Source organism: Schistocerca americana, chromosome X (assembly GCF_021461395.2).
Source record: "Schistocerca americana isolate TAMUIC-IGC-003095 chromosome X, iqSchAmer2.1, whole genome shotgun sequence".
NCBI lineage: Eukaryota > Metazoa > Arthropoda > Insecta > Orthoptera > Acrididae > Schistocerca > Schistocerca americana.
Genome location: NC_060130.1, coordinates 246,272,742 through 246,300,492, shown reverse-complemented (window position 1 = coordinate 246,300,492; position 27,751 = coordinate 246,272,742).

The window sequence follows — 27,751 nt, the reverse complement described above, 5'->3', positions numbered from 1 at the left end:
CTGAACCTGTTATCACTCTCCTGCTTTGACACACATCAACAAAATGACAGGCAGACCATTATTGGGTTATGCTGCCTATCAGTCTGTCACCACAACCTACACAAAAATATAATAATAAAGAAGCCAAATAAACTATCAGTGTACTGATTCATTTCTGTACACGCATGTGTAGCATTACATACTACATTCGTTTCAATTTAACACTTCATAAAGTGAAACTTCCTGGCAGATTAAAACTGTGTGCCCGACCGAGACTCGAACTCGGGACCTTTGCCTTTCGCGGGCAAGTGCTCTACCATCTGAGCTACCGAAGCACGACTCACGCCCGGTACCCACAGTTTTACTTCTGCCAGTTTCATATCAGCGCACACTCCGCTGCAGAGTGAAAATCTCATTCTGGACTTCATAAAGCGTTAATACAAAGGTACCAAGGTATACAATAATACACAACTGTCGAGGAACTTGACTGGGTTAATGAAAAATGAAATAAAGCAGTGGAAGAGATTACTGAGGCAGTCCAAATGGGCACATTTGTTATGTAGTATTTTCTTCATTTACTTGGTTACTGAATAAAATAAACAAGACTTTTAGCTCTGTTTAAACAATAATATGATTACAGTGTTGGTCGCTGTTTTTACATTGGAAGACCAAACTGGACCTCGGACTTTACACAACCTCCAACGGTTATAACTGGTAACAAAATTACATTTCATGAGAAATAATACGCACTACATTCAAGTAAGCATTGGAATTGACTTTAGATATTTGTTAAACATACTGCACGTCCGCCTACTGATTTAACATATATCATGTATGTATGCGTGTTACTAAATTCTTATGGCTTCAAAGTATCATTATCACACAAACAACTGCATTATTAGTAGCACAGCCACCATTATCAAATTTCACATTTGCAGCCAAGTGCAATTTTTATATTTACTGGCCAAGTGTCATTACAGAGCAATTGTTTACGAAGCTTAGTCTTCGGTCACACCGCTTCCCAGTGAAACAAAGGTAACAGTTGATAATTTTGTTTTAGGAAAATTGTGATCATGAAAAGAATGACATAATTGTGGCACTCTGTTCTAAAGCAATGACTATACAGTTTGTGCCTTATCTGTACTGCAAAATACAATACTGGTAAGAAAGGGAATGCAATATGTGAAAGTAAGACTGCTAGGCTGAACTGTGTAAGATTTTGCCTTAGATTAACAGTTTTCGCTGCCGAAGAATCAGACGGTTCACAGCACAAAATTATTTAAGATGTAAAGTGTTAATTGTTCGTCTTTGACTCTCAACATATAGAATTTATGTTTCTGCAATTCAAAACTTTCGTCCAATCGAATAACACCACTTCCACGAAACACCTGCCATACATTTTGTACTATCACTACACCGCTAAGTTTTCTTTCTGCCGTTTTGATAATTTCTTGTCGCTTTTTATTTATATTTCCCTGCATTACGTGGGATCCCTATTTAAGAAAAACTTTTACAAATCAAAAAACGGCTCTAAGCATCAATGTACCCCATAGATCTAAGCACCTAACACATATATTCTATTATTCTAACCTCCTGGCTCGTTGGTTCTCAACATCCCAAACGTAAACTTTGCGTCAAACCAGCAACTAGTCGATAAGCGTAACCACAGTCTATAACTAGACTGTGGTGCAACTCGATACAATTAAAACACACAGCGACACATTAGGCCTACACAATTGCAACAAATTTGAAGGTTTCTCTCTTTCTGTCGGCTTCAGATAAAACAAAGTATAATTATTAAAGCTGGAAATTGTGACGAAAGTGGAAAAATATTCCACGCCCTTATAATTTCAATATGCCAGTACCTGTAAAGGCCAGCCCTCACGCAACTAATTGACTGAGCGGATATCTGTATAAAAATACGTGAGGCATTCAATTAGTCGTCGCAAAACTCCTGGATCCACCCGTCTAAATAGAGAGAAGCATAAATATCCATACACACTCAAAACTCTCACATAATGCGACAAAGATTGTGACCTTTCGCTATGATGTGAAACGAGGCAGTTTTAAAATTTTAGTACACTTCCTTGACAAAAAATGTGGCAACATGCTCACCATTTACACGATTTTCTAAGTTATGTTTATTTTTAATATGCGTACATTGATTTTTAATTAATTATATTCAATGTCCCATCCTCCCTCTTAATTGTTTTTTGCATTTGTATGTCCAGTGATTTATAATTACCTAGGTTCAGACCACCTTACAATTTCTCTAGTCCCCTGGATACTGAATGTGTGCTTCAAAGAATGTCATATTCAATATCGCTACTGTTCTAATTCCGTTACCGCGCTACAGTAGCAGAAAAACCTTCGCGACAATCATAGTCCTGTCTTTACCGTCACACTTCTATCCATCATCAGGGCTGAAGGCTTCTCCTCCACTACTGTCGCCTCTGACGTCTCTATTTCCACATCTGTATCCGATTTTACTAACTCTATAGCCTAAACAGATTCCAACTTCCTCCAGTGGTCACATCTATAAATTTTGTACATTAGAATGCTGCAGTCACTTCACCGATGATCAATCTTATTCAAATGTTCAAATTTTCAAATGTGTGTGAAATCTTATGGGACTTAGCTGCTAAGGTCATCAGTCCCTAAGCTTACACACTACTTAGCCTAAATTATCCTAAAGACAAACACACACACACATGCCTGAGGGAGGACTCGAACCTCCGCTGGGACCAGCCGCAAAGCCCATTACTGCAGCGCCCTAGACCGCTCGGCTAATCCCACGCGGCTCAATATTATTAACTTTAAATTCCATTACTGAGTTTAAGCGCTTGGTTGTCAGTGTTAGAATACTTAGACGCACCGAAAGCGACACAAGCAAAGTTTGTGAATCAGTGGTACAGTCAATTCCACAAGAAAGTGTACGCCATAATTTTAAATGTAACGTCCGCACCGACATCTCTGGTAGTAGTGTCGAATCTGTAATCAATGCGCTTATGCTCAGTGTATAGATCACAGTCTAAAGTAACAGTCGCGACACTCCACATAAATTTTGTTGCATACTACGCCAGCAGTGCGCCAAGCGGCCAGTACGTAAATCCGTTGAGTTCGGCGCAATCGTGAAAGCAAAACCGAATACTAGTTGTTTATTTTGGTTTGACAATGGTTTTTACAAACTGGAGCGTCTGTATCACAATAAATTGCAACAACAACAAGTAGAAGACACCTCATCTGTCTCTTTGTAGGATATGTAGTAGAGATAAGAAGATATTAGAACAGGAAATTTCGACATTTGTGGTAAGTTCTATGGGACCAAACTGCTGAGGTCATCCGTCCCTAGGCTTACACACTACTTAATCTAACTTAGACTAACTTACGCTAAGGGCAATACACACACCCATGTCCAAGTGAGAACTCGAAACTCCGATGGCAAGGCGCCTTAGACCGCACGGCTACCCCACGGCACACTAGAACAGGAGGGGAAAATTACCGCCCTTCAGGCTGAGTTAGACAAGGCCAAGGGAGATCTTGACAGGTTAAGGAGGGAGATGGGCAAAGAGAGGTGGAAAGTGGCAGTAGGGGGAACAGGCCTGAACTTTGTCTGACAGCTTTGTGGTGAATGTTGAAAATGGATTTGACTTGTTGCTTCAGTTAGAAGCTGGTGAGCCTCAAGCAGCTGCAGGTGTAGACAGGGCATAACAAACTTTCAGCAGCAAATTAAAAAGTAAGAATGTCGGGAAATCAGTAAAGAGAAAGAAATTGTTGTTGTTAGGTAGTTCCCATGGATGAGGTGTTGGCCAACTTTTGCAGGATGAACTAGGATCAGAATACCAGATCACCAATTTTTTTAAACCTGGTGCTGGCTGAAGCAGGTGACAGAGGATTTAGGATCACTTTTGCAACGATTTCACTAAGGAAGATACTGTGGTTGTAGTGAGTGGACTAGGTAATAGTATTGATTGAGATCCAGGGTGAAGTATAGAGTGTGATCTGGCAAAGATTGTATCAGCATCGAAGCATAATAGTGTTGAGTTTGTATTTGTTCTTGGGCGCCATGACCGACCTCATTTGAACTCTTCTGTCAGGAGAGTTAATGTGGAGTTGGCATGGCTGCTTATGTCAGGTGCAGGGTCACACATTGGTATGGTTTCTGTTAATTCTCTCAATAGGTGGGATTATACTAGGCATGGCCTTCACCTTACCTGGAATGGGGAGGGTAAACTGGCTGGGAAAATAGCAGGAAAGTTAAAGGGAGGAGGCACTGTCATGAGTGAGAAAATAACAGTGGTTATAGGGCTCAGAAAAGACCCTTTTTAGAGTATGGAGGACAGAAAGAAACAAAGTCTTAAGAGAGGTTAGGATTGAGACAAACCTTCAGTTTGAGAAAGAAACCAAAAAACATAATTCTAGCTTCTCACATCAGCATAAACATCTTTTGGTTAAGAATTTTCAACAATCAGCAGAAATTTCAATTCTACACAGTTTTAACTCAGTCAGTGTGAAATTTCAGCTATCTTTATTGCATCAAAATATTCGAGGACTGAGAAATAAAATTAATGAATTAATTATTTGTATAGATGAATTAGAGTTCTGCCTCTCTGAAACTTCATGTGACCACTGGTATAGAACTTTTAAGTGTTACAGGATGTAGGTTAGCATCTCACTTTTATAGAACAGAAATGGAGAAAGGAGGAGTGGCCACATTCATCAGGAACTGTCATAAATTTAAGAACATAGACATTCCGAAATTTTGCCTAGAACAGCATATGGAAGCACGTGCAACAAAAGTAGAGTTTCATAAAAACTCCTTCATAATATTAAATGTACATCAATCACCTGCAAGCAACTTTAATCTGCTCACAAACCATCTTGAAGCTGTACTGGCCCATTGAACAACCAAAAACAAAGAAATAGTGCTTGCTGGTGACTTCGATGTAGATTTCCTTAAAGACTCACCTAATAAGAACTTATATGAGTTAGTAACACTATCATTCAACTCAATTCCCACTGTAAAGTTCCCAACTAGGATAGCCAACTGCTCACAAACAGCCATCGATAATATATTTATAGAAAAGTCCAGTGAACAAAATTATGTTACAAAACCAATAGTCAATGGTCTCTCAGACTATGACATGCAGTTCCTTTTTGTTAAATGTTAATACTGAACAGGATCTAAAATCTGTTAAATCTGAACTCAAGAGGGTAATCAAAAGCCAAAAATTGATTATTTTAGTACACTCCTGAAAAACATTCACTGGAGTGATGTTTACAGTGCTCACAGCATGAATGAAAAATATAACACTTTTGCTAATAAAGTACATATCTTATCCGAAGACTGTTTTACCCCAAAACTAACCAAGGTTAGATCAAAGTCTACAAAGAAGCCATAGATTGTTCAAAGAATAGAGGCATCTTGTAAAACAAAAAGAAAGCTGTATCTGTCAATCTGAAGCAGATCTGTTGTTGAAAGCTACCACATCACACAAAATACTACAAAATATCAAAGACTGTAATATGGACATCAAATCAAATAAATTACAAGGAAAAGATAGTCATATTAGATAACAAAATAAAGACAAAATGTGATATACAGAAGGAGGAGACCTGTAGAACTAGACATGAAAGGAGTAAATAACATTAAGAGCAAATGATACAGTGGTGAAAAATGTGTATTGTGTTGCAGAACTTTTTAACAAACATTTTATAACTGTTACTGAAAAGATGGGGTTGTCCGGTTCTGTAGATCCTGCCATGGGATACATCAGACCAGACATTTCAAGTAACTTCCACAATATGAATTTGACCCTCACTACCCCAGCAGAAGTAATGAACATCATAAAATCTTTAAAATCAGAAACCTCTAGTGTGTATGATGAAATATCAACAAAGTTAATTAAAGACTGTGATTATGGGTTAGGTGACATATTAAGCTATCTGTGTAAGCAGTCGTTTATGAGTGGAATAGTTCCTGAATGGTTGAAATATGCTGAAGTTAAGCCACTGTTTAAGAAGGGAGATAAAGAAATAGCATCAAATTTCCGTCCAGTTCCAATTTGCCAGCATTCTCAAAAGTTTTAGAAAAGGTAATATACAATCGGCTTTATAACTATCTTATCACAAATAACATACTGTCAAAGTCACAGTTCCGATTTCTAAAGGGTTCTGATATTGAGAAAGCTATCTACACTTAGAGTGAAAATGTACTTAATTCATTAGACACAAAACTGAGGGCAACTGGTATATTTTGTGATCTGTCAAAGGCATTTGACTGTGCAAATTACAATATCCTTTTTAAGTAAATTAGAATATTATGGTATACCAGGAAATGCTCAAAATGGTTCAAATGTTATATCTCTGGCAGTAAACAAACGGTTTTATTAGGAAAGAGACATGTATTAGGCTATTGGACATCATCCAACTGGAGACCAATTACATTTGGGGTCCCACAAGGTTCCATCTTACGACCCTTCCCTTTTCTTGTGTATATCAATGACCTTTCATCAGTAACATTACCAGATGCCAAAAAGTTTGTTTTCTTTGCCAATGATACAAACATTGCAATAAATAGAAAATCAAGTGTAGTCTTAGAAAGATTGGCTAATAAAATATTTGTGGACATTAATCACTGGTTCCTACCCAATTCTTGGTCACTAAACTTTGAAAAAACACACTACATGCAGCTCAGAATTTGTAAGGGGTGTCCCCCAAATATATGCCTAACATATGATGACAAGCAGATAGAAGAAGTGGACAGTGTTACATTCTTGGTATTACAGCTTGATAATAAATTTAACTGGAGGAGCACACCATAGAACTGCTGAAGTGTCTACACAAATCTCTATTTGCAGTGCTAATTCTGTCAGACATAGGAGATACGAAATACCTGGCATACTATGCTTACTTTCACTGTATAATGGGTAATTCATCAAGTCAAGCTTAAGTTTTCCAGGCACAGAAACGTGCAATAAGAGTCATATGTGGTGTGAACTCAAGAACATCCTGCAGCGGCCTGTTTAGGGAACTAGTCATACTAACTACTGCTTTCCAATATACAGTATTTATTTCTTAATGAAATTTGTCATTAAAAATATATCACTTTTTCAACCAACAGCTCAGTTCATGGAATCAATACTAGAAATAAGAATAATCATCACAAGGATTTAAAGTCACTTACTCTCGTACGGCAAGGTGTGATTTTCAGGAACCCACATTTTCAATAACTTACCAGCAGCTATAAAAGGCTTAACAACCAATGAAATTCAGTTTAAGAGAAGTCTAATGGATTAATTGGTGGCTAATTCCTTCTACTCTATTGATGAATTTCTCAGTAGAAGCAACTGACTTTGTGTGTGTAAAACTTCTGCACCATTTCAGTGCAGTACTGTGTTAATGGTAAGTAAGTATTGCAGTAGTTCTGCCCGGCCGCGGTGGCCGAGCGGTTCTTGGCGCTTGAGTCTGGAACCATGCGACTGCTACTGTCACAGCTTCGAATCCTGCCTCGGGCATGGATGTGTGTGATGTCCTTAGGTTAGTTAGGTTTAAGTAGTTCTAAGTTCTAGGGGACTGATGACCTCAGATGTTGAGTCATATAGTGCTCAGAGCCATTTGAACCATTTTGCAGTAGTTATATGTTTATTATCTTATAAATAAAAAAATAATTTTTTAAATTTTAAATTCAGTGCATTAATGTGATCTTAGTAAATGAGTGTTGCAAAATGATCCTTTCATGTAGTGTTCATTAAAAAGAAAAAAGATGGTCATTCCACATGGGACCTGTCGAAGGTACATTAGCTTATTTGTTTTAGTTGTAAATATTTGTCATGTATTATTGTTTTTCTGAGATGTTCTACATCCTGGAGGACCTCCTCACTACAGATCAATTGAAATGAAAATAAATCTAATCTAATCTAATCTAATAATAAGGACCCTGAGAGGTGTACAGCATCATGTTACTAACGTGTATTGTCAGGATTCGTTTGCAAAGTACATGTGTATTAATGATTAGTGTTTCTTTTTAGGAGCAGAAAATGGCTAGTGAATAGCAGTCGAGAAGATCTTATGAAAAAGACCCTGTTTACCTTTATAATAATGTTTTGTGCAGCACACTTCGAACAAAACCAGTTCATGAATGCAGATAATAATAGACTCTTGTGGAATGCAGTGACCCACACTGTTTGACATTCCAAATAAGACACCTCAACTGACGCTGGAGAAGAAACTGCCACAAAGGTTCGATAATCCGTCTAAAGCTGTAAAACAGTCATATGGCACAGAAGCAGCCAATTCAACTCTCCATACATCATTGTCAGATTCATCTGAATTGTCAACACAGACCTACTTTGACGATGAAGTGGGTAGATTAAAAGCAGGTATTCGTGTCTTGTAAAAGCACGTGACCTGTCAGGACGTGCAGATCCCTAGACTTTGTGCAAAACTATTACGAGATAAGTAAAGTGCCTATCATTTTAAGCACAGACAGCATCAGCAACTATATCAGAAGGATCGAGTGAAGAAGGACAAACAAATTTTGAAGACTATAGGAACCCGATATTTACAAACAGGTGACCTTGACTTGTTGTTAAGCCAGATTATCACGCCATTGAAAGGGAAACGTGCTTGAGGATGGAAAGACGAAAATAAGTTGTTTGCTCTAAATTTATTATGCTACATCACTCGGGCATACAGTTTTGTCAGAATGTTTTATGCTTCCATCAGTGCATACATCAAAGAGGTATGTGGGAGACAGACAAATAAAATGTGGGATAAGTAACAATATATTCCAGCTTTTAATGCAGAAGATACAGAATTGCTCCAATACTGATTAACTAGTGAATATGTCATTGGATGAAATGTCTCTAATGGCATATTTAATATGTGGCAGCACTTTTGATGGTGGTTTTGGATTTGAGAGGTTTACACACACAGCATGTTTCTCTCACTATTTGGCAGTTGCTATTCTCACTTAGAATAATATAAAGATGAAGGTCATACTTGTGGCAACAGGAGACAATGGCTAAAACATGGTAGGCCTGCGGAACTGCAAATGGGGTGCAATCCCTTTTGCATGTAGAAGTACATGTCTGTGTTTCTTACATGTGACTCTGTGTGTTTGTTTTCCTCTGATATCAACGTGGTAATCTGCTGTTCTATCCAATGTCACAAGTGTTTCTTCACGAATGTGTTGCAGCTTGCCCCTGGATTCATGATTTTTATCCCAACTTGCTCTTATTTTAGAATCATTTTTAGAAACATTTCTGTTTTCTGATACTACACAAATTCCTGGAGGCAAAACAATAATTCAAATATTTCCTAAATCACATAGAAAATGGATGAAAGCAAACATTAAGCCAGGTTCACACATGCATCTATTCTGGGCACCACAGCTTGTGGCTTATTGTAGTGGCATCGTGAACTACCATTCACACAGGACGCCAAGATTTCTATGTAGTCTCACAGCTTTTAACGTGGGCGCGTGTGAATGTTTTAGTGCAGGTTATGGCCTTAGAGCTGTGACAGGAGTTAGATACAAGGAAGACGAAACCCAAATGTTGGGTCCGAAAATAGATTTTGCGCAGGGACAAATCGGGGGAAACAAACCCATTTTTGAAAGAAATAACACTCAGAGACGAAAATGCTCTCTGCAGTGGAAAACTAACCAACAGCTGACATGTAAATATTATCGGCAGACACGCCGTTCTTCCAAGATTTTAGAACCTTTTTATATTCGTTCATACAGGAATTTCGAATAACTAGTTTTTAGTTTAACAGCTGCCACATCACACTCTGTAACTATTTCCTGCGCATAATCCACAATTTACGAATTGCTTGGTCTCACAAATTACGAAGTTTATACGACTCGCTTTTTTGGTTAGAAACATTTTGTTTCTTTGTTCATTTTTTAATCTTTTGAGACTGTGGGATACGTCATTGGTCTGCACACACACACACACACACACACACACACATACACACACACACACACACTGCTGCACAAAATCAAACATAGGTTTCTGTTCTTGCAGTTCTAGAAGCTGCAAAAGTGTACCTGTTTTCACTTTGTTCAGAAATAAAATAGCAATTATACCACGATAACTGCGACAGAATGTTCGTGTTTCGAAATACTGCCGCCAGGGAGAAGTGGTGGTAGGAAAGTGGCGCAACAAAGTACAACCAAGCTTAACTTTTTGTGACGTGACAAAAGTAGCGTTTCTTAAGTTGCGCCACTAAAAACTGGTGGTTCACACATTAGCTGCAGTGTAACTGCGGTATGCCACTAGTTGTGGCAACAATTTTATTATGTGTGTGAACCTGGCTTTATACTTACGACGCATCTGATATTCTCCTTTCTTGCCGCTTGGAGCGGTTGTGTCGCTCTAGCTGTCGAACGGTAACAATTTTTACAGCCTTGAGAGTAGCGGCTGTTAAGTTAGACTTTGATATAAATAAAGAGAGTGAGAGTTGAATGTTTAGTTTTGTCAGTTGCAGTTTAAAATGAGTGCAAAATATCTGAAGTGTAATGAGGCAGTGTTCCTTATAAATCATCCAAAGGGACCAAAGCATTGATATGGAGTTGCTGCTAAAGCTCTTGGAAAGTCAAAGTTATTCGTTGCGAAGTGGGTCAAACGATATTTAGAGGCTGGGAACATGGTTGATTTGCCGGAGAGAGGGCTAAGATGCCTAGCTATAACCGATAATAGCGGAAATTGGGTTAACTATTGGGTAACTGTGCAATTAGTAATAACACGTATTTTCATGTAAACATACACTGATGTGCCAAAGAAATTGGTATAGGCAAGTGTATTCAAATACAGAGATATGTGAATAGGTAGAATATGGCGCTGCGGTCAGCAATGCCTATACAATAAAACAAGTGTCTGGTGCAGTTGTTAGATCAGTTACTGCTGCTACAATGGTTAGTTATCAAGAGTTAAGTGAGTTTGAACGTGATGTTATAGTCAGTGCATAAGCGATGGGACACAGCATCTCCAAGGTAGCGATGAAGTGGGGATTTTCCCGTATGATCATTTCATGAGTGTACTGTGAATTTCAGGAATCTGGTAAAACATCAAATATCCGAGATTACTACGGCCAGAAAAAGATGCTGCATGAACAGAACCAACGACGAATGACAAGAATCTTCCAATGTGACAGAAATACAACTCTTCTGCAGATTGCTGCAGATTTCAATGCTGGGCCATTAACGAGTGTCAGTGTGCGAACCACCCAACGAAACATAATTAATATGAGCTTTTAGAGCTGAAGGCCCACTTGTGTACCCTTGACGACTGCATGACACAAAGCTTTACGCCTCGCCTGGGTCTGTCAACAGTGTCATTGGACTGTTGATGACTGGAAACATGTTGTCTGGTCAGAGGAGTCTCGTTACAAATTGCATTGAGCAGATAGACATGTACGAGTATAGAGACAAATGGGAGTTTTCAGTTGGTGGAGGCTAGGTAATGGTGTGTGGTGTGGGCAGTTAAAGTGATATGGGACCCCTGATACATCTAGATGACAAGTGATACGATTGTAAGCATCCTGTCTGATCACCTGCATCCATTCATATGCATTGTGCATTCCGACGGACTTGGGCAATTCCAGCAGGACAATGCGACACCCCACACGTCCAGAACTGCTACAGAGTTGCTTCAGGAATACTGTTCTACGTTTAACACTTCTGCAGGACACCAAACTTCCCAGACATGAACATCATTGAGCATATCTGGGATGCCTTGCAACGTGTTGTTCAGAAGAGATCTCCAACCCCACGTTCTCTTACGGATTTATGGACAGCACTGCAGGATTCATGATGTCAGTTCCCTCCATCACTACTTCAGATATTAGTCGATTCCATGCCACATTGTGTTTCATCAGTTCTGCATGTTCATGAGGCCTTACGCAATATCAGGCAGGTGTACCAATTTCTTTGGCTCTTCAGTGTATATTTATAATAGAGTCTTTTATTCCATACAGACAACGGCGTGCGTTTTCCTCTGGAACTCAGTGTATACCTCTGAAAGACCTAGTTCACAGTTCAACTGTCTGCTGCGGATCGTCACAGCAGTTGGCAAATAATCCTAGATTCTGCCATTATTAAGTTGAGAAATCTATCCATCCAAATTGCGATAAATTTAAAAATCCAAGATGGCTGTGCACTAACAGCAAATTTCAAACACAATTCAAGACGGTGGAACTAAACCAGTTGTGGTTTGTTACCCCTCATCTCCCCCGTCCCCTCGGTCACTTCTCCTCGCCAGCCAATTGCAGCCTAGTAGCAGTAGTAGTTTTATTCCTCTGTAGATCACTTTTACAAGGATGTCGAACATGCCTTGGTAATACAATTTTAGAACAACAAAAGTAATGCAATTCATACATACAGGCATTAACATATTTATGAGTCTAGTCTGACAAGGAAACAGAGGTAATCCACTAGTGGAGCCTCCACCCTCCAGAGCGAAAGACCAGTCTGTTTAGAACCATGCTACCTCATTTGATTCATCTCTAGTGTGTAATGCTGTTTTACAAAGAAGTTATTTAATAATGGAAAAGGCTAGTGCTACACTGTTCAATCATAACACACTCCCAGTCACTGCACACAATACACACACGTTATTTCATAATGTAACACTACATACACGATCAGCTGGGATTATAGTAACAATCTCTGATTCCATTTGAGGGTAAGCTTTTAATTCTATACATTTCACAATTTTGGCAATAGCTTCTTCTGGAAGAAAAAAAGGAAAAAGGAAATAAAACTTTGTGTGAAAGTGTTATGTGGAATGATATATGTTTTATTATTGTTATTACTATTTATACATGTTCTATTTTTTTATCAAACCTCTTTTCTATGTTGTCTAAGAAATCCTCCAATGAATATAATGTACTGCTTAACATGTACTTTTTAACTGCCTTTTTAAATAGAACTATATTTTAGTCATTCCCTTAACCTTCTTGGATGATTTAACGTAATTGCATACAAATGGTGCCATTTTAAAAGATGTTTGTCAGTATTACAATATTTCCATACTGAAAAATATAATTCGCTTCGTGTTCAAAGATATTTGCCAATATTGCAGTATTTCGGTGTAAGTTGATACTTGTGGTTTACTTAAATTGCGTGAAAGTGGCGCCATGTTCTGAGATATTTGCCAGTAGTGCAACATTTTCCAAGTCGAAAAATATCTAACCTTTTCTTGAATTAATGCCATGTTCAAGAAATTTAGCATATAAATATTCTAGAAAGGATGTAACTAGCAGTACTCATACATCTAACATTTGTCAGTAGCACACACACACACACACACACACACACACACACACACACACACACACACACACACATACTCGCAATATTTATACCATAAACTTTTTAGTTAAGCAGCTGTTGTGAACATTCACAATTCAATCTCTGTATGATAAATGGTGTAAGGCACAATGCCTCATCAAATTAAGTATTTCCTTGTCTAAATTGTCCCATGATGCTTGTCAAGTGTCACAATCTCAAATGTCTACCAAAATTGTCAGCTACACAAGACTGAAATGTTTGTGTCAAATGTCAAAATTTTATTTACAGACATGTGTATCTGCCAGCACTGATGCCTAATTGTGGCTGTTGACTCTCAATTTAAGTGCCTTGTGGCTAGAAATAAGATCCTAAGCAGGTAGTTGAAAATTTTTTGGCCTACACTTGGTTTAAGGCACTGCAGACCCTCAAAATAAATATTTACATAGCTACATTATAGTATGACACTTAGCAAGTGTCACATTGTTATCAGCATCTAAGATGTTTAAATACATCCATTATAATCTTGCACCTTCCATATATCCTGTTGTTATGTGGCTTTCTCACAAGCAGTTTCCTTTGCTATTATATCTGGGACACATCCTCGACTTCTGCATATTCACTGCTGTTTCAGCTGCACGTGTGAATCTGCTTGAGGTCTTTGAGGCAACAGTTGTTTTGACCAATGTCTAGCGAGGGTGTGATCGCTACACACGATTTGCTTGTTTTGAAAGAAAACGAGGCATCCTATTTCAGCGTATTCTGTTTGGAGTGAATCGACGTATTGCTCATGTATGATATGGTGTGCTGTTGAGTGAAACTGCATTGTGTTACACTGAGAAAGTGGAGAGCAATAACTGAAAACAGCTTATTGTTCCTACTCATGCAGTGGGACTAAGAAACGAACATAACATTTTCTATAGGTTGATTCTAGAATACAAGGCACCTTGTTTCTTTATTTTACCAGTTGGCGAGTTGTATTGGAACTGTGTGGTTTCTTAGACAATGTTATCCGATGACTAATACAGTGGCAATTGTGGTTATGACTAATGTGGAGCAGATTCCATTCTTACAGTATTGAAGAATTTGTCTTGTGATACTTTCTCCACATTTAATCCAATTACCCTTGCTTGTCACGTGAAAGATGGATGATGTCCTAAGTTTGCTACAAGAGTTGGAGTATGAGAGTGATGATGAGAATAGTCATGGTAGGAACAATAACCAGTTTGTCTATCCAGATTCTCGACCACACCGAAGTAGAAGTTATTGTGGCCAATATGATTCATGACATGTATGATAATGGCAGATGGAGGCATCAGGATAAAATACCAGATCTCAGTGTGAATAGTGGTTGCAGGAGAGGTTGGAACAACTGGAAAGCTATATGTTTTCCAAAGTGCAGAGATAGCAGATGCAATGGTAGAGACAATTGTGTGGATGATAAAGATTCAGTCCTGCAAATTGAGGAGGTGCAAACAGCTTATCTGCCCAATAATGTGCAGGGAGATAGTCTGCCATCACACAATTGAAACTGCAGTCTGAAGCTTAATCTGGCATGGCAAATATGATGAACAATAGTACTGAACAAATAAACCTGTTGGGTTTTGAAGGTGCAAGGGAACTTTTGCTTGATGAGAGACAGGGAAATGTAGATGCTGTAATGAGTCCAGTGCTTCAGGGGAATGTTAACAGGGCTATTTTGCTTTGTATTCTCGATACTGGTAGACAAATCTGTGTTTAGTGAGGCAGCATTTCAGAGATGTGAAGGTGTAGTTCATGGCCTACTCTTCCCTTACAATAGACTAAGGTGAAGGGAACAAGCCTGAGAAGGAGTGTTGAGGTGAAGAGATAGTTGTGTGTCGAATTTTCGTGTCGTTGTAAGTGGTTTACTGCAAATTTTGTGGTTGTGCCAAAGCTGGCGATTGCTGCTATATTAGGAATTGATTTTTTGTCTACATACTAAGCAGTGATGGACTTCGGCCATAGTCAAGTGTTGCTGAAGTATTGTGGGTCAATGTTGAAGTTTTTCTTTGATGAATGTGTAATGAGGGACACGAATTCGAATGACTGTCTTAAATTTCTCACGAGGTCTAAGTTCTCTTTTGAATCGATCTCTGTAGTAGTAATAGTAGTAGCTTTATTCATCCATAGATCTCTTTTTACAAGGATATAGGACATATCAAAGTATTTACAGGTTTAGGCCAATTTAAAATAAACTAATTCGTATACACATACATGTACACACTTATAGTTAGAGACAATAATTAGGTTTGCTCATGGTATACAATAATTTTTTTTTACAAATAACTTATTTAATAATGTAATGCCACACTGTTCTCTCATATCTCTCCATCAGTCACTGCACACACTATACACACAATTTTTCATAACAATTCACTGACTTCACACACAAATACACACACACTGGTGATCTCTGGGCCATTTTCTGTACCGCAACTTCCAATTTGCTATCCTTAAAAACTGGGTCAGCATCCCTCTGTAGTGAGTGAGATGTTGAGGTCAGAAAGAGGAAAAGGTGTTAGTATCGTGCCATGCATACCTCGGGGGTACGTTTTCCTAGAAAAGGAAAAAAGAATGAAAAAAACATAATGTGAAGGTGTTATGTGGAATGTTGGCTGTTTTATAATCATTATTAGCATTTATTTGTATAACATTTTTTTACCAAACCCTTACTCTGTTTTATCTAAGTAATCCTTCAATGTATAAAATATATTGCATATCAGGTACTTTTTTGCTGCCTTTTTACATAAGTATATTTTTGCAATTTCTTTAATCTCTTTTGGCAATTTATTGTATAGTTTTATTCCTGGGTAGAAAATGATGTTCTGAGTTTTATGTTTATTTTTCTTCGTAAATGTAAGTTGTGTCTAGCTCTTGCTCCATGGTCATGGACAGAACTGTTTGTGCAGTAATTACCAAAGTTATTTTTGATGTATACTGCTGACTGGTAAATGTATTCACATGGAGCAGTTAAAATCCCCAGTGTTTTGAACAGATCTTTACAATGAGCTCAACTACTATTTTTGGTTATTATTCTTATGGCCCTTTTCTGGCATTTGAAAATAGTGTTCATATTTTGTGCATTGTTCCCCAAAAAAGAATGCCATAGCTAAGAATCGAGTGAACATATAGATAGTATGTATCTAAAAGACACTGCATGTTACACACTGATGATAGGATGCTAAGGGCATAACATGCTGATGATATTCTGTTTGCAAGTACTTTTGTGTGTTCACAGCACTTCAACTGAGAATCAATATCCATTCCTAGAAATTTTGCATTTGTTACACAGTCTATAGAGGTGCCATCTACATTTAATTTAACATTGTCATTTTCCTCTTCAAACTGAAATTCACGGCCTTTGTATTCAGTGTCATTTTGTTGCTTCTTGACGAATTGTAAACTTCCTTGAGAGTTTCATTTGCTTCCCCAGCAAGGAGTTCTCTTGTTTTGTCAGCGGCTATAATATTGCTGTCATCAGCAAGGAGAATTTTTTCACCATGAGTAACAATACTGGGAAAGTCATTGATGTATGCCAGGAACAGTATTGGTCCTAATATGCTACCTTGCGGAGCCCCTATATTAATGTATTTTGGTGCTGATAGATGTATTACTAAATGTTTAGATCTGTTTGAAGTATGTGTTATCTCTGCTCTTTGAACCCTATCTGCTAGGTATGACCAAAACCAGTCATTAGCTACTCCTCTTCTTCCTAATGCTTCTAATCTATTTAATAGAATCTTGCAGTGGATTGTATCAAAGGCCTTAGAAAGATAAAAAAAAATATGCCTGTAGCACTCTCAACTTTGTCAAGAGCATTGAGTACAATTTTTGTGAATTCTACTATGGCAGACTCCGTATTTTTTCCACTTCAGAAACCAAAGTGTGATTCGCTTAAAAGATTGTATTTATTCAGGTAATTCATTAATCTGTATATCTTAACTACTTCTATTATTTTTGAGAGTGGTGACAGCAGGGAAATGGGCCAGTAATTTTCTATGTCTTCTGCATTATCTTTCTTAAGCAAAGGTACAACCCTTGCCTGTTTTAAGTGCTCTGGAAATGTCCCTGATGTGAAGGATTCATTTACTATATTTGTAAAGGGGCCTTGTATAATCTCTATGGATTGTTTCAGTACACGTATTGGTACTTCATTTAAGCCTACTGACTTTTTATTTTTTAGTTTTTGAACAGTTTTATTGACTTCATTCTTTGAGGTTGGAAGTAACATCATTGTATTTAGTGGAACATTATTTACGGGTGTTATATTTGGTTTGGGAAATTTTTGCTGTAATTTCTCTGCAATGCTTGAAGTGTGGTCGTTTACATAGTTTGCGAAGTGTTGTGGATCATTTATTACCTTATCCCCCTCCCTTAGCAGTTTTGCCTATCCCCATTTTCTTTTTTGTAAGATCCCAAACTGCTCTGCTTTTATTCTCTGCATTATATATTACTTTGTTATTAAATGACTTTTTGCTGCAATCAGCATCTTCCTATAGATCTCATTGTTCCTATGATAGAAATCTAAGAATTCTGGATCACTAAGACTCTTTTTCATGGAACTGAGGTATTTAAGTGTTTGGGGGACTTCTTAATACCTAATGGTATCCATCTTTTTTTGTGAGATGTTGATACACGCATGCATACTTTTGGAAATGGAATTTAAATAATGTGGAGAATTTATAGAATTTCATATTCACATTGGTTTCCTTATACACCTGATCCCAGCTTTGTTTTTCTAGTTCTTTTGAAAAATCGTTTATTTTGATTTCTGAAAGATGTCTTTGTAGGCTTGTAGTTCAGGGAATGATTCAATGCCTGATTTTACTGTTATTATTTGACAGAGATGGTCTGATAGTCTGAGATCTTTTACAGCTATATCACATTTTTCCCTGTCCATATTTGTGGCCACATGGTCAATTACTGCAGTCATTGTAGTAACCCTTGTTGCACTATTGACCAATAGGGACATGCCAAAGCTTTGAAGGATATTTATGAGGGTGCTGCTGGATTCATTTATGATAATAGTGTTGATGTTAGTGTCCTCACACAGAATTATGTTGATGTTTTTACTTGAAACTTTATCTAGAACTTCTGTTAATTCATTGAAAAAAATGTCCACACTACCACTAGGAGATCTATACACACACAAAATGATTAATTTCTTTGTGATATCAAGCCCTGTTAATTCAATAACTGATATTACAAAGTGTTTGTCTTCACTTACTGTACTGAGGTCATATCTTGATTTGAACTGTGTTCCTTTTCTGATATAAATGCATGATCCTCCACCCCTTGAAGCAGTTCTGCTGTAACAGTTTGCCCTTTCATACAATGATAATACTACATGTTGGATTTGCATGTCTCTACACCAGAGCTCAGTAACACAAACCACTGTGCAATTCAAAGATTGGAACTCAACTTCCAATAGTTGTATTTTATTTTTTGTTGATTGCATGTATTGATGGAGGATTGTTAAGTCTGCGAAATGCCCCATGTTACTCTTTCCAATTGTTTGTTTTTCTTTGTGACTTCTGGTATGTGTGATATTTGAAGTGTTAAAATCTGTCTTATGAGTGATTGTTTCAGTATTTTTTAAACTGCTGGAGATAGTCTTTAGGCAGGTGAAGCTGTTGTGTGGATTTATTCTATAAAAGAATTACTTTTCCTACCTATGACAATAAGCATTTGACCATGTATAGCCTGAGATCCACCCCCTATACTTTCATGAATCAGCTGTTCCAATCTTCCCTTCCCAGTCCTGTTTAGGTGCAGTTCATGCCTAGTGAAACTCTATTTGTTGATAATCCTGACAGGCACCAGAGAAGCATGAGCAAAGTTGGCTGCCCTGAGAACCATCCCTAACTCCACATTGATTTGCCTCACTGCTCTATGAAGATGTGGTCAGTCATGATGCTCAACAAAGTGTATGTTGGTGCCGTGAGTCATGGAAACTATCTTGTCCAGATCATCACCTATGTCATATGCCCCATCCCTGTCCAAACTGTTTCCTGTCCCACCCACTATCACTACATGGTCCTTTTTTGTAAAGTCCTTATATAGAGACTCTAAGTCCTCTATCACATAACTTAGCCCTGCATTTGGGTTGAAGATACTGGTGGCCTGGTACACTACCCCTAAACTTTCCTGTAACTGAGGGCCTACACTTCTCCCGTGGCTACTACCTAGCAGTAGCACTTCCTTCTTCCTAACACTTTGTTCATTCCTAGGCTTCCTGTCATCAGTTGAAATGTGGTGCTCATTTCCTGCTCCTCGTTCTACCCGAGGCTCTTCTCCACTTAACTCTGGCAATGGTAGATACCTGTTTTTGGTGTTGATGATAAAACTGTCAGATCGCTTTCTCTTTCTACCTATTCTCCTACTGGCTGCCAGTTCCCAACCCCTCTTCTCCCCCCTATCTCCCTTTATCTTTATCAGTTCCTTCCTTACTTCCTCCAACTGTGCTGGAAGGCCACAGATTTTCCTTTCCTGTTCCCCAATTAAAATGTTCCTACTCCATACTCTGGAGTTCCAGGAGAGGGCCTCTTCTGTTTTCCCAACATCTTCCCCACTGCATCCCCCCTCCCCCCCCCAATGAAATTGTTTCCTACAAGATTAGCAACAAATTCCTCTACTCACTACCCTGTAACAGAACCCACATTCGCGTCTGGCCATCCTGATTTAGGTTTTCCGTGATTTCCCTAAATTGCTCCAGGCAAATGCCGGGATGGTTCCTTTCAAAGGGCACGGCCAACTTCCTTCCCCATCCTTCCCTAATCCGATGAGACCGATAACCTCGCTGTCTGGTCTCCTTCCCCAAAAACAACAACAACAACAGAATCCACATTTCTCACTTGTGGTCAGTTTTGAAACAATAAATAAGTTTAAAGAATGTTTCAAATTTGTCAAGGACGCGAGACTGGCTGTACGTAAACCAAAAACAACATAAAGGTCTTATCAGCGGTTGTTGTTGTTTTTGTACAAGATACAATGACAGGAGAATGAATTAGTAATTGCTTTGCTTTCAGAGAATTTACGTTATCAAGCGTGTTTGGTCAGGTTTTTTACCGATTATAACTCGGAAAATTTAGGCCTAGATCGCGTCTGTCTAACTAGTAAAGAATATGAAATGTGTTAGATACGATTTAGAAACGTTTAATTAAACTTTTATTGTGACAATAGGCACCGATGAAAATAGTAGCTGTCTGTTTTTAACGAATTTTGCACTAATAAGAAAACTTGAATAGAATTTTTTGTGTTTATGTCACGCAAAATATCGGGTTATGTCGTGATTATCGGGACTCCAGATGACACGAAGTTTTTTCAAGAATAAGCTCTGCTGGGATGCTAATATTCAGTTGTGTGGTAAGAACAGGCACTACAGCAATTATATGAAACAAAGAAAATTTAAATTTGACACTATTTCCTCTTAAATAAGTTCTTTTTGTGGACAAAGAAAATACCTGTGATCTCACTCGGCGGCCATCTTAAACTGTTGTGGACGAGAGTATGGCTAATGCAGTTCTGTTACTAGATTTCCAAAAAAGTGCCAGTGCTGAGCAAAAGATAAGGAATCAGACTGACTCTAATGAGGAGGCACATGGTGTAGTGAAAGGAAATTTGAGGTATGTATCATCATTCTTCAGTGTTTTCTGATCTCCCTGGTACTGTTGGCGATTTTTATCCAGTTTGAAGTTAAGGTACATAAGTGTATATCCTATACTAGCAATCTACAACGAGAGACATGTTACTGTTTACTCTGTTTTAAATGATTGACTTAAAGATTTATTTTGAGATGACAGGGGCCCTAGCCCTATAGTATTTTAAATGAACTTGGCTTACTGTTTAAAGTTGCTGATACACAAGGAAACTATGGACTTAAAGTGGTTCATCACTTATAGACACACAGCACTACCAGGTCCAGAACACAATAATTGGATGATGATGATGACTAGTTTGTGGGGCGCTCAACTGTGCAGTTAGCAGCACCCATACAAATTCCCAAACTTTTCTCAGCTCAATGTCGGCACTTTCGTGAATGATGATGAAATGATGAGGACAACACAAACACCCAGTCATCTCGAGGCAGGTGAAAATCCCTGACTGCCCTGGGAACGAAACCGAGACCCTGTGTTCGGGAAGCGAGAACACGACCACGAGACCACAAGCTGCAGACACAATAACTGGATTAAAGTTCCCCAGTAGCACAACATTCTTAGGATGACACATACATTTCAATTAGTTTGTGATCCTTTGTGGTCTTCTAACATCAAAGCCCACTGATGCACCATTTCACAACTGCACACTACATACGAGGAGTTATTATCACAGCCATAGCTGGTCAATGAGCTGTGACATGGCATGGATAAACATGCAACTGGACAAGTGGCCAAAGGTCACCAGTGGACCATTGCAGAGTAATGCATAGTTACATTGCATCACTATTCCTGCCAGATGCTCAGTTTCTTTTCAATAAAAATAATTTTGTATTTTTAATATATAATGATTATTACTATGATGACACTTGCTTGAGTGAGAGATTCATAGTCAGACAGATATTTTATAGTGATAACCCATGTGCAAATGGTCAATGTAAACTACACTAAACAGATCTGCAATTTTGCTTTTAATGTTTTATTACAGCGTTATTATATAATTTCTTAATTTAATTTTTTATGCTGTTTTAATTTTTGAGAATTTTTTGCGTTTGGCTCCATTTTCTGTACATAGATGACACTCTTATCTGCACAGGATGCAATTTACATCTATTTAAAGCTCAAAATAGACCTTCAAAATTGACTCTTACTGCTAGTGTTAGATACACCTACACGGGGAGTGAGCATTGAAGACAGTGTGCCAGGAATAAGTGACTACCTATACCTTTTAAGGTTACACCAGTACCATACATTTGCTGTCAGAGAGAAAAAAGTTTTGTATGTGTATGGTCACTGAGCAAAATGAAGCCATTATGCAAAATAAAAATAAAAATTTCGATTATAGACAAGGAGAGAGTTGAAGCAAAAACTGAGAAATCATTTGAGAAAGAAGATGAGCACATATGTTGATGATGTGTTAAATTGCAGAAAGGAGTTGAGAGGAACATAATGAGGTTTTGGGAAGGCTGTTTAGTGTTTTCAAAGAGTGCAATGCATCTGGTAACTTGGAAAAGTCAGAATTTGGTCGGAAGCAAGTAAAATGTTTTGAACACATTGTTATTGCATAACGGATTTTATCTGACCTAAAGAAGAAATTAGAAATTTTCCTGTTCCAAAGACAAGGAAAAAGATTCATGCATTTTTGGGGTTAATCAACTTTTACAAAAGGTTAATGAATTTGACTGTCCTGGCTATACCACAGTTCTATACACTGAGAGGAAAGGAAACTGCTTGGGATTGGATCGCCAAGTAGACGTGAGTTAAAGAATGTGAAACAGGTTCTTCTGGAGGCTCCCCTCCACATCCAGATTTCAGTAAGGATATTTGTCTAAGCTCAGACAGTTCTAAGATGTGTCTTTGTACTGAGGTATTTCAGGAATTTAAGGTATATGGAGTGGTGAAACATCATACAACTGTTTTTGAAAACTGAGAGCTCATGAAGTGTGAACTCAACTGTTCAGTAACTGAACTTGAGGCTGTAGCCATTGTCTGTTGGTTGGAAAGTTTAGGGGCTACTTCTTTGGTTGGAGAGCCAAGATTTATACCACAGTCCAATATATACAGCCGCGACACTCTCGCTGATTTTTGTTATACACCGCGACAACAGCGCCCCAAGCGGTGGAGAAGATACGCTGCTGAATACGGTATTCAGTAAATGTAAGCAGTATCGTTTATATTAATTTTTAACATGGTTTTTACGAAAGGCAATGTATGTGGCGCAATCAATTGCAGTAATAATAGGAAGAAGACACCACATTTGTCATTCTTCAGGTTTCCTAAGGACCCTGGGAGGTATGAAACTTTACATTAGTGGGCTCTTAATTTACGATTTTTTTCTAAACTGTATTGAATTACTGAATTTGTTTTTCTTTTTTAGGAGCAAAAAATGGTTAATAAATAGTAGAGGACAGGACCTGCTGCAAAAAGATGTCCTTTATTTGCACAATAACGTGAAGTTTTGTGCGTTACATTTCGAGTGAAACCAGTTCATGAGCGCGGAAAAGAAGACATTGGTATGGAATGCAGTTCCTACGTTATTTGACGTGCCGAATAAGCCATAACTAGTGACGATGAAGAGAAAGTTGCCATACAAACATGAAAGCGTTACTGCAAACACAATAAAACTGTCTCCTGACATAGAAGAAACAGCTACCACAAGTGTTTCTACACGAGAGACATATATAAAATCACTAACAACGGAATCTGCAACACAGACATCTTTTGAAGATGAAATGCTTAGATTACGTGAAATTATTCGCGTGTTGAAAAATCGTGTGAAATGTAAAAACGTGCAAATCATTAGACTTCGTACAAAATTACTACGTGACGAGGAAAGTGCCCATCGTAAGAATAAACTGCTAGCACAACGTCACTAGACACAAGTACAAAAGGACAAGCTCACTTTAAAAAGTATTGAGTCCAAGTACTTGAAAAAAGATGCTCTCGATTTATTGATAAGCCGAATCAGTATACCACTGAATGGAAAACGTCGCGCGAGATGTAAAGTTGAATCTAAATTATTTGCACTTAATTTGTTGTATTATAGTACTCAGGCATACAATTTTTTATCACACTGTTTTAGCCTTCCATCAGTATGTACCTTACATAGGTATGTGGAAGATATACAATTAAATTGTGGGATAAATAATAACATATTTCATTTTTTAAAGCAGAAAGTGCAGCAGTTACCAGAAACTGATATAACTGTTAATTTGTCTATGGATGAGATGTCACTAATGGAAAATTTGATATATGACAGCTCTAGGGATCGTGTTATTGGATTTGAAGACATGGGTTTCATACGTACATCTGTGGTTGCCAATACTGCATTAGTTATAATGATTAACGGCATATTCTCAAATTTTAAACAACCATTAGTATATTATTTCCCTAAACGACCAGTAGCAGCCACCCATCTGACTCGCATATTTTTTGAAGTTGTCAAAAAATTCACAGAGATTGGTTTGCTTGTAAAAACATGTGTGACTGACCAAGGCTCGAATTTTGTGGAGTGGAGGCGCAGACTGGGTATCACACCAGTTAATCCACGCTTAGTACACAAAGGGAGTAAGATCTACTTTTTTATGACACCGCACACATGATAAAAAGCATATATAATAATTTATTCAGGTATAACATTATCCACACAACAGATGAAGGATGGATTGCCACTGCTTCATGGAAGGACATTTGTCAGTTGTACTCAAGTGATTGTGAAAGGAAGTACAAGTTGGCCCCCAAGCTCCCTAAAAGAGCTGTCCAACTGCCAGTATTTTCAAAAATGAAAGTATGCACTGCAGTTCGTGTGTTTAGTCATACAGTAGCAACAGGCATTGAGACACTTGTTACTTGTGGCACGATATCATCATTTGCTACTGCTATTGCAGGTGTTTGCCAAAAAGTAAACGATATTTTTGACATATTTAATGCATATAGTGTTAAAGGGCCTGTATGCTTAAGGAACTGCATTACAAGTGCCTCAAGACATTTGGAAATATTAAAGACACTGAAGCCATGGATACAGTCATGGAAGTTTGTAGATGTTGATGGGAAAGATTTTTCGTCTAGGATTAAGTGTGTTCAAGGACTTGTGGGTAACATAAGCGCATTGACCATGTTTGTTGATGACACGTAAAATTAATCAAGATCCACTGGAAAACGTTTTCTCAGTGATTAGGCTTAAAGGTGCTTTTTGTAGCAACCCATCACCACGACAGTTTTGTGCTGCATTCAAGAATTGCGCTTTAAGCAAATTAATGAAGACACACAGTGTAGCTACCTCCAATTGTGAGGGGATCAACTGGGGTCAGACAATAGTGGATGTGAAAGCAGCGCCCAAATTACTTGTTTCACCACCGTTTCTACATCAGTGATACGAGTTCAGTGATCAGACTACCAAATGTGTAAGTCCAAACAGACCTGGGAGAGGCAAACAGCATGAGATACGTGGTTGGTCATATATTAAAGAAACTGATTACAATTCATGACTGTTATAAATGTAGGACAGTACTTGTAGATGGCAGCCAAGACTTAGATGCAAATGAGAAAGTTTATTGTCATTTTTAAAGTTATGAAGGCAACTTTGGTAGCCTATTTATTTGCACAGAAGATGTCAAAGAATTTTTAACTCATTGTGAGACTAAGATGACTTCTACTTTTGATGAATATGCTCACATAAGTAATTGTGGTACTTTCTTTGTGAACATGTTGATGGACATCCCCAATTTTCCTCCTGGGTGCTGTGCTGAAACCAAGCTGCTGTTAATAAGACTGTCTGTGAAAGCGAGGCTCTTTTACATTATTAAATTCAGGAATCAAGAAAAAGTCTGTAGGAGCAAGAGAAGAAATAAAAAAGTAATGAAGCTGGCTCATTTGGGTTGCTAAAGTGTTAGGGCTGACTCATTCATTTAATTTTATTTTCGGTAAATGTATCAATGGGATATAATAAAGTTGTAAAACAGTCATGGTTTTTATTGAGAAAACCTGATCCCACAAAGAATAAGATGGAAATTGTATTTTTGGAAGCAGGCTTCCTGCAAAACAGAATGTAATGAAAAGTGATATGTCGCTTCATTTTTACACAAGGAAGAGCATCTGTATACTTCATGTGTGGGATATACAGTGTGTATTCTCTTACTTTCAGTGGAATAAGTGCGATTGTATGCTACTTCTTAATTATTTCTTCAAGAATATGTTGCAGCTTATGTCACTTCATTCAAAAAGTTTGTGCTCTGTTTACTTATATTTCACGATCATTTATGTCTCTCGCTGTTCTCCTAACACCTGTGACGCAAAAATATACTAACTATTTTGTAAATTACGTACAAAACGAATTAAAAACAAACATTATTTTTACGTCGCATCTGCTGTCAGAGGAAGGCGAGCTTTCTGGCCGCTAGGGGCGCTAGTGTCACTTGAACTGTCAAATGGTAACAACATTCACAGCAGTGAGTGTCGTGACTGTATATATTAGACTGTGGTTTATACTGACCACAAGAACCTGGAATTTTTAATGAATGCGAAATTGATTCATAGTCGCTAGTCAGGTGGACACCGTATCTTCAAGAGTTGAATTTTAGAACTGTTTACATTCTCAGTCAGGATAACATCATTGCTCATGTGCTTTCAAAGTCTCATCTAGGGCTAAACTATGGAGTCAAGTTGGATCTCAAAGAAAGCAATTTTGAGGATCATATGTTTGCAGAATGTCACATTTAATAATTTCATTGCGACTTCTCTTGAAAACATTGCCATGGGGCAAGACAAGGATCTGATGTGGAAGCAGGCAAAGGTAAAGTAAAAAGGTCCCAGTGATGTTTTCATTCGACAATTCTATTTAGTTATCTTGTTCAGAATTAGAGGTGTAAATCATTGACAGTGGGTTGTGTGCATTACTGGTAGCTTGGTCAATAAGATGACTTGGTATACTGATATAAGTTATGCTCACTTTGGTGCTAAGAAGTGTTTTCACAAGCTTCATGAAACATGCTACTTTTTGAATGTGGAAAAATGTATTTGTAAAGTCTTGGCTTTGTGTAAGCCTTGTCCAAAGTGAAACCACCGACAGGATCTCATCATGCACCATAACTTCCGATTATTCTATCAGGATTAAAAGAGCTTGCTGCAGTAGACTTGATTGGTCCTCTTTCAAGAATTCGTGAGGTGTGCCTCTTTTTTGTTCCTGTCAAGTTAGTTTCTAAATCTGTGTCACTGATACCCTCAAGCAGAGCTACTAGTCAGTCTGTCATACACACAAACTGTAATAATTTTTGTGTAACACTGGATATGTGGAATGGTGATATCAGATAGTGGTCCACAATCCAAATCAATAGCCTGGAAAAGTGCTGTATATCATCAAAAATACAAACTTCTATATAAACTATTTATGTTTCAGTATATCATCTGGTATGCAGTCACTTAGAACCTGTGATGAAAGAACTAGGAGAACTGTGCAGACTTCTCTGTCAAAGATGTCACAAACTGTGGGATTTTTATATTCAACAATCTGAGGAAGTTCTTAATGTATTACCTAGTGATCGACTTTCCTACTACCAATTCAGGTTCCAAAGAGTCGTCGTCAACAAGATAAAAATCAAGAGATAGTAGTATTTCTAACGAACACCAAGTTGAAACAGTGATTTTACGCAGCTATCTTTAAGGAATGTATATCAGAAGGGCTGCTGAGCAATGTCAGAGGAATGGCAAGCGCAGGAGAGTAGCGAAGTCAATAGAGGTAGAACAAAAGGTGTTGATGAAATTACATGAATTATCCAGCAAACAACATTCATTAATAGACAAC